We start from the raw sequence: 8459 nt of genomic DNA, 5'->3' as shown, positions 1-8459 counted from the left end.
GGAGAGCTGAGCCTGCATCCTCAGCGGGTCCCTGTCCCTGTCCCCATCCCATCTCCAGCCCCATCCGGGAGAGCTGAGCCTGCATCCTCAGCAGGTCCCTGTCCTCGTCCCCAGCCCCGTCTCCAGCCCCGTCCAGAGAACATCCTGCTCCCGTCCTCCAGATTGTCCTGCTTGCTGGCCTGGACGGAGCCTGTTCCTTCACTCTCCCTTTGCTTTCTCTTGGCCAGATCTAACTTCCTGATTGCCGCCTTGTAATATCTAGAGATTGGGGGTAATTATAACTCAAAGAGGCTTAACAAGCACTTGGAAAAGTTGGAATTAGCCCTCCGGCTTCTGCGCGAGGCTGTGCTGGGGATGAATCCGTTCTGAATGGACGGTCTTTTCAGCTGTCCCGGGAGGCTTAGCAGACGCGCCCTGCCTCCCTCCTGCGCCTCGCCATACAGCTGCTGGACACTGTGTCTATTTAAGCCCCATAAGCCCTTTTTAAAGCTATTGCCATGCTACCGGAGCATAACACGGAGGGTGCTTGAATGTGATTAATTAGCTCCATTTCGTTGTATTGCAAACGATGGCTCCGCTGGGTTACTTGGGGTTTGGGGTGGTGAAAAGTCAGAGCAAATGAGCCTCTTTGTGCAGTGCGTTGAGAAGGCTCCCGTGCACCCAGGAGAGAGTGTTTTTAGTGCCTGCAGGTCCCCCGTGGACCTGCGCCATTTTGTTGCTGGTGAGGCCACTTGACCGTTGAGGTAAGGTGCTGAACCTGGCAGAGTTCATCAGAGACACTCAGGCCTGTGGGGACGGACTCAGGCCTCCTGATCTCCCCGCTGAGCCCAAGTTCTGTTCCTCAGGCCCCCGGGGATACACGAGGGGCAGGCAGGATGGGGTTTGCAGGGACTGCTCCACTCTGGCAGTGGAGGACGGCAGCTGCGACCGGGTTCAGGAGAGGTGGCTTAGACAGGGAGACCCTGGGAGTTGCCAGGCACCCAGAACAGGTTCAAGGAGGGAGGCTGGGAAGCCTGAGCTGGGCCAGTATGTCTGGAGAGGGCCAGGCTGAGGGCATCTAAGGGGCAGAGAACTGCCCTGGGGGCGAAGTTGGCAGGAACAGGTGCTGTTTCCTGAGCCCCCGGTGTCTCCCCGCTGCGCCCCGCCCCTGCTGACCCTGCACCCCTGCCTAGGGATGAGCACAGGTGGGCAGCCTCAGCCCTGTCCCCTTCTGCAGACCCCCCAGGGTTCCATTCCTTGGACTGGTTCTTAAGAGCCTTGGAAAAGCCAACTGGCCCAGAAATGGGCTGCTGTGGAGTGCAGGGAGCAGGAGGCAGCCACCGTGCTCAGATGTGGGGTAGTCATGAACCTGGAGGGGTCCTTCCTGCTCCCCGTTAGGCCTCCTCATCAGGCCTGCAGGGCTCTGTGCGGCGCTTGCTGATGGGTGTCTGGCACCAAGGGAGGATGAGGCCAGTGACTGACCTGGAGGGGTCCTTCCAGATCTTCACTGCCAAGGCCATGACCCCATGGTGGGAAGGACGCTGAGAAGGGCAGCTCTGTGTGTGGCTGGGGGGCAGCTGCGTCTGCTCACACGTGGCCTCAGTTCAGAGGGGCTGCAGCAGCAGAGTGGAGGCCCAGCCGTCCCCCTGTCCCTGCAGGAGGTGGCAGGACAGGCTCAGCTGCGCCCACATCCACCAGTGTGAAAATGGCTCTGGGTCGAGGAGTGGGACCCTTGGCAGCACACCGGAGCCCACCCGTTCAGGAGTAGTGCAGTGTTCCGAGTCTGACCGGGCCCGTCCGATCCTGCCAAATGGCCGTGGTGCAGCTGCTCCACCCTCGGGGCCACGACTCCACCCTCGGGGCCACGACTCCAACCCCAGGCCACAGCTCCACCCCCAGGGCCACGGCGCCACCCTCGGGGCCATGACTCCACCCTCGGGGCCAGGGCGCCACCCTTGGGGCTGCTGCTCCTGGGAATGGATTATCTAGACCTGGCTTTCGTTTTTGTTTTTTGCTTTCAATTTTTTAAAAATTAGAGTGAATAACACATAAAATTCACTCTTTTCACTGTTTTGAAGGGCAGTTCTGGGGTGTGAAGTACATGGCGCTCCCCATTTCCGTCCAGCTGATGCCAGCAAGTGGGGTCCACGGTTAATCCCAGGACTAACCACATAGGTGGAAAGAATCTAGGCCTGGAGAAGATCCGTTCCTCACTGGCACGGACATCTGTCCAGCCCGCCTTCTGCCCCAGCATACACATTTGTCTACCCTCCCCACCCCCCTGGCGAGGACATTCGTCCAGCACACCCTCCTCCCTGCCTGCCCCCAGGCTGCTCAGTGTGATTAGAAGCCTGGTGCCTTCTCAGCTTCCAGCCGGGGTTACCAAGGCTGCGGTGTCTGAGAAGCTCACTGCCCCCAGCACTGCCTCACGATGCTTGTTCAGAGCCCAGGACATTGATTTCCAGCCTCAGGCTGTGGTCACCTCAGGCTGAGGCCGTGATCACAGGGACCACGGGTCACAGGGCAGCCCCCTTCCCGCATCCGTCCGTGAGCTGGTGGGTGGTTTGCTTGGATGTCGCTGCCTCAGCGTCTCTCTGGGACCAGGCTTGGCTGCAGGGCACACACCCGTGCAGGGTGGGCCGGGCATGAACCCACCCCAAGCCCATGCCGGGCCCCTTCCCCTCCTGCCTGTCAGGCGGGCTCCATCTCTGGACCCGAACTCCTCAAAGCCCTAGACCTTTCCGGGTCTGTGGTTCCCTGGGTGGGGTTCAGCGTTTTCCTGTCCTCTGGGCCAAGGTTTCCTGAACCAAAGGCTCCATGGAGGAGCTGCCCCTCCTGCTGCCCTCCGAGGCTGAGAGCCGGGTGCGTGAAACGTGTTGACAGGAGGCTCATGGCAGGAGGAAAAGCAGACAGATTTTTTATCATAGTTATGTGTACGGGGGGTCCTGGGGAAAAAAGAAAATACCCAAAACAGTGGTGGCCCTGAGGGCCGATGGGCAGGCTGGGTAGGAGAAGTGGGGGCGGGCAGCTTTTAGGGGAGACTGTGGAGCCCTCGAAGAAGCAACGGGGTCTGTAAGGGTTTGTGACAGAGCCTGGGGCGGGGGTGGATCCTGGCCCCTCTTCCGGGGGAAGGTCCCTTCTCTCCAACCGGGGGCTGCGGCACCAGTTCCTCTGGGAGGGTCTGTTTTTAGGCGGGTGACGGGAGTTCACAGAGAGCCCCCTTCAGGTGCTATTTGCCAACAGCGCAGAGTATGGTGCCACCTGGCCCTGCACCATGGGTGCCCCTCTGTCATGCGGCACTCCCCCACTCCGACCCCACCCCACTGGTCCAGTGCTCTGGGTGGGCACCGGCTCCGGGCCCCGGTACATGCTTAAAGGCCGCTCCCACACCCAGTGGGGACTTGTTTTCCCGTTGGCCTTTGTTTCATGGTGAGCGCCGCCTCATTCACCATCAGGGCAAGAAACATTCTGTTCTGAGGGAAGATGGAGTCCGTCTGGAATTCAGCCCCTGTTTTTTTGAGTCAGAGTCTCACCCTGTCACCCAGCTAAAGTGCAGTGGCGTGATCTCGGCTCACTGCAACCTCCGCCTCCCAGGTTCAAGTGATTCTCCTGCCTCAGCCTCCTGAGCAGCCAGGACTACAGGCTTGTGCCACCATGCCCAGATAATTTTTTTTCTTTTTTGTATTTTTAGTAGAGACAGGGTTTTGCTCTGTTGGCCAGGCTGGTCTCAAACTCCTGACCTCAAGAGATCTGCCTGCCGCCGCCTCCCACAGTGCTGGGCTGATAGGCATGAGCCACCGCGCACGGCTGGAATTCAGCATTTTTAAATCAGTGGGCTCCTGGTCTGGAGCTGTTTGTGGACAGCCTTTGGGGCACGTGGCCATACGCAGGCCTCTCTGGGCCTCCCGCACTGTGCCCTGCAGGCTCTGCTGACCGTGAGGCCGCGTGTTCCGGGGACGCCCGCCCTCCTCCTCTTCCACGCTGTGCCGCAAATGCCGGCTCCTCCCCTGTGTTTATTTTTCCACGTGGATTTTTGAATATGTCTTGTCAAGGTCAAAAATAAACCCGCTGGGATTTGGGTAGGAATTACATTTTCAGATTAATTGAAAGCGAAGTCAAGATCTTACCTGTCTAGGGGTCTCCTACATTTTGCTATGTTTAGGACACGCTGTTCCTGTCGTTACCTGTAACTCTTTGCTACTGTGACTGAGAGACTTTATTTTCTAACTTTTCCCAGCGTCAAACTGTCAACCTTGTCCCTGAGCTGCACGGCCCTGAGCCCTGCCATTCCGCAGCTGTCAAAGGGGCAGTGGGCGTCCTCTGGAACCCGCGGCTGTGCCTCCGGCTGGAGGAGTTGGGTGGGCTGGGCGTGTGGCTCTGGCACCTCGCCTGGGAGCAGGTGTTGCTGGAGGGTCGGGTCTCACTTTGCTAACCGTGGCTCGTGCTCCTGGGAATAACAGCCAGGCCCTCACTTAGCTCAGAGTATTTTGGGGGTGGGGTGGTAAGTGCCTCCCAGCGCTGGGAGATCATGCAAACCCGTCAATACTTCTGTAGGGGCAGCAGCTGGGTTTCCAGTCGTCCGGGAGGCTGCAGGGAGACACCACCCAGCATGGTGGCATCTGATGGGCACCGCTTTCAGGAGGCAGAGGTGTGTCTCAATGGTGCGGTGCCCCTTTGGGGGTTCGAGAGCCCCTGCCTAGATGGATTTCTTGGTGGTGTGGCTGGCTCTTGGGCAGTGGACACAGTTGCATGCAGCCCGCCTGTTGACCCTGAGTGGGCCTCTGCCCTCTCCTTTCTAAGCCCCCTGGTTAGCTGGGCTCCTCGCCCTGCCCTGTGCACCCCCTCACTCCGGGCCATCCCCACATCCCTGTCTGCACCCAGCAAAGGCTGGGCCAGGAGCTCTCACAGACCTCCTGGGGGTGCCTGCTGCACGTGACTTTCAGGGTGGTAGCCTGGCCGATTTCTGCTCATACCCAGCCCAGGCTCCTCTCCAGCTGTGGGACTGGAGACCTTCTCCCGTTCAGCCGGGCCCAGGCCTGGGGTGCGAAGCCCTCGTGGAAGGGCTGGCTCAGCATGTATCTGGGAATGGAAGGAAGGGACAGACCAGCTCCAGGGGCCAAGAGACAGAGAGGAAGAAGGGGACGGCATGAGTAAGGGCGCTGGCAGGGAGAGGGGCGCAGGCGCACAGCGGCCGCATTTTCCAGGCTGTGAGGAAGGAACTGAGAAAACGTGTCAAAAGGCCTTCCCCACCGCCCCAGCCACCCGAGGAGCTGCCTGTCCTCTCAGTGACCCCATGTCTCAGGTGGACCCAGGAGAGGGGCAGAAGAGGAAGAGGACGTTTGTGAGTGAAGAAGAGCTGCCTGGCCGGGGCTCCCAGCCGCGTGCCCCTGGTCAGGGCCTGTGGACGTGGCCGCTGGATGCCGCCTCGCCTGGGCCCCCTGTGTGCCTGCAGTCGCCATGGCAAACCCGAGTGGCGGCTGCAGGACCACCCTGCCAGGTGCGGACATGACACCACAGCCGAGCCTGTGGCCTCAGATTCCACGCTGGGAGGAGCTGGTTCTGGGGTTCCTCGCCTCTACTGGGGGATTCGCTGCAGGTAGAGAGCAGCACTGGCTGAGAAGAATCCCGGGGTATCGGGGTTCTGGATGAAACTCCGTTGCCAGCTTGGAGGCAGGGGTCCCAGGCCACCCCCTGGGTGGCTTGAGTCAGCGCTGCCTGTAGCCCAGGTTCTGCCCTGTGGGGGGTTCCTTGGGGGGTCCCATGCCCTAAAGGCCACCAGGATGGCAGCTCCACCCAAAGGCAGCCTGGGTGATCTCAGCCTGGCAGGAGGCTCTGTTTGTTCGTCACATTTGCAGCCAGCGGACGCTGACACTGATTGGAAGCTGGGTGTGCTGGGGGCTGCTTATCTGTGATGTTTGTTGCCATGGAGATTGATGCCTCCCTGTCCTCACTGTCCAGACCCTGCTCCCGAGATGCCCAGGCCCGGATCCTGGACCTGAGATCTGAGGACCCTGCGTCTATGTGCCGTGGGTGACCCCTTACACGACAGCCCCCTAGTGTCTAGGAGCCTGGCTGAAAGGGAGCCAGCGGTGGCCACTAAAAGGCGATGATGTCCAGCAGCATCTTCAGAAGCCCCTCAGCGCTGGCCTGGTGCCGGGCTCCTGGGGCAGGGGCTGCTGCGGTTCCTGCAGGCGGCCGAGCCTGGGTTTCTCCCCAGATGCGGCCTGTCACTTTCCAGAGCATAGACTCTGGCCTCCTCGCCAGCCCACTGCCCGACCACCCGCTCAGGGTGGCACAAGCCCTCTGCAGCGGCCAAGTGCCTGGCATGGAGCAACTCCCCTTTGGCATGGAGTGTGCGGTGCCCTTGGGGACTTTGGAGCAATGGCGTTTCTGGATTCTGTTAGCTGGGACTAAGATGGTTTCATACGGACCTTTGTTTGGGTTTTGCTGACTTCGCCATGATTCTGCGATTGTGCGTGTGAGATGGGCTCCCCCTGCCTGACTGGGCCCGTATGCTGGTGCTGGGTCTGAAGGATGTTTACTGGGCTGAGCTGACCTGTTCTGTGGGGACCAAAGGAATCTGCTGGCTGGAGCCAGGGCCCGGGACAGGCTGTGGGGAACAGTGCTCTTCCCCACACAGTGCTCTTGGCCGGAGCCCTCACACAGTCTGGAGGATGCCCACCAGCGCCCTGAGCACCCAGGCCCGTGGCTCTCAGGGGCGCAGGCTGCAGAGCTGGCCACAGGGCTGCATGCTCACACCGTCTGATTTGGGGGTTGATGGTTCAGTACACGGTGATCTTCCTACCTTGGACCTCTGATGGGGAGTGCTTGGCCCACGTGCCAAGCCTGGCCCAGGGTGAGGGTTTCAGGAGTGCTGGGGGCCCAGTTGGGGCTGGACAGTCACCCTGGGCCTACAGCCTGGTCCGGTCCAAGTGTCTACCCAGCGTGCCCTCTCCTCCATGTGTGTACATGTGTGCATGCCTGTGTGTGTACCATGTGTGCATGTATGTGTGCCTGCATGTGTGTGCCTCTGAGCGTGTTGTATGTGTATGTGTGTACTGCATGTGTGTACGAGTGTGTTCATGTGTGTATGCATGTGCGCCTGCATGTCTGTGTGGATGTGTGTACATGCCTTTGTGTGTGTATGTGGTATGTATGTGTATGTGCATGCACTGCATGTGTGTACGAGTATATGTGCACCTGCATGTCTGTGTGTGAATGTGTGCATGTGGTATGTGTGTGTGCGTGCCTGTGTGTGCATTGTGTATGTGGTATGTGTGCATGCCTCTGGGTGTGTGTGGTATGTATGGCTGTGCATGCATGCATGTGGTGTGTATGCATGTGTGTGTGCCTCTGTATGTGGTATGCATGTGTGTGTGTGTGTGGCATGTATCTGTGCATGTGTATATGTGGTGTGTGTGGTATGTGTGCATTTGTGTATGTGGTACGTGTGTGCATGCCTGTGTGTGCATGTATGTGGTATGTACGCATGTATGTGGTGTGTGTGGTGGGTGTGTGCATGCATGCATGTCTGTGTGTGTGTGCATGTATGTAGTATGTGTGTGGTATGTGTGTGTGCACTACTTGTGTGTGTGTGCATGTGTGCCTGCATGTCTGTGTGCGTGTGCATGCCTCTGTGCATGTGTGGTGTGTGCGTGCAGTGTGCACATGTGTGCATGTGTGCCTGCGTGTGTGCATATGTATGTGGTGTGTACGTGTGCACTGTGTACATGAGTGCATGTATGTGCCTGCATGTCTGTGCATGTGTGTATGTGTGTGTTGCATGTGTATGTGGTATGCATGTGTGCTTCTGTATGTTGCCTGTATGTGGTATGCATGTGCGTGTATGCATGTTGTATGTATGTATGTGGTATGTATGTGTGTGCCTCTGTATTTTGCATGTATGTGGTATGCATATGCATGCATGCATGTTACATGTGTATATGCAGTATGCATGTGTCTTTGTTGCATGTATGTGGTATGCATGTGCATGTGCCTGTGTGTTGCATGTATGTGGTATGTGTGTGTGCCTGTGTTGTATGTGTATATGTGCTGTGTATGTGAATGCCTGTGTTGCATGTGTGTATGTGGTATGCATGTGTGTGATTGCATGTGTGTTGCATGTGTGTATGTGGTGTGTGTGTGTGAATGCCTCTGTGTGTGTGTTGCATGTGCGTGTGTGGTATGCATGTGTGTGTGACTGTGTGTTGCATGTGTGTGTGGTATGCATGTGTGTGAATGCCTGTGTGTGTGTTACATGTGTGTATGTGGTATGCATGTGTGTGACTGCCTCTGTGTGTTGCATGTGTGTATGTGGTATGCATGTGTGTGAATGCCTGTGTGTGTTGCATGTGTGTATGTGGTATGCATGTGTGTGACTGCCTCTGTGTGTTGCATGTGTGTATGTGGTATGCATGTGTGTGTGACTGCCTCTGTGTTGCATGTGTGTATGTGGTATGCATGTGTGTGTGTGACTGCCT

General features: G+C 58.1%; 1 protein-coding gene across 1 annotated transcript in view; it reads left to right on the top strand.

The window, feature by feature from the left end:
- STK32C (serine/threonine kinase 32C) overlaps window positions 1-8459 on the top strand; it is a 97296-nt gene that overhangs the window by 55977 nt on the left and 32860 nt on the right. The window lies entirely within an intron of this gene.

Source organism: Cebus imitator, unplaced genomic scaffold (genome assembly GCF_001604975.1).
Source record: "Cebus imitator isolate Cc_AM_T3 unplaced genomic scaffold, Cebus_imitator-1.0 Scaffold495, whole genome shotgun sequence".
Classification (NCBI taxonomy): Eukaryota; Metazoa; Chordata; class Mammalia; order Primates; family Cebidae; genus Cebus; species Cebus imitator.
This window is presented reverse-complemented; position numbering and strand designations above follow the sequence as displayed.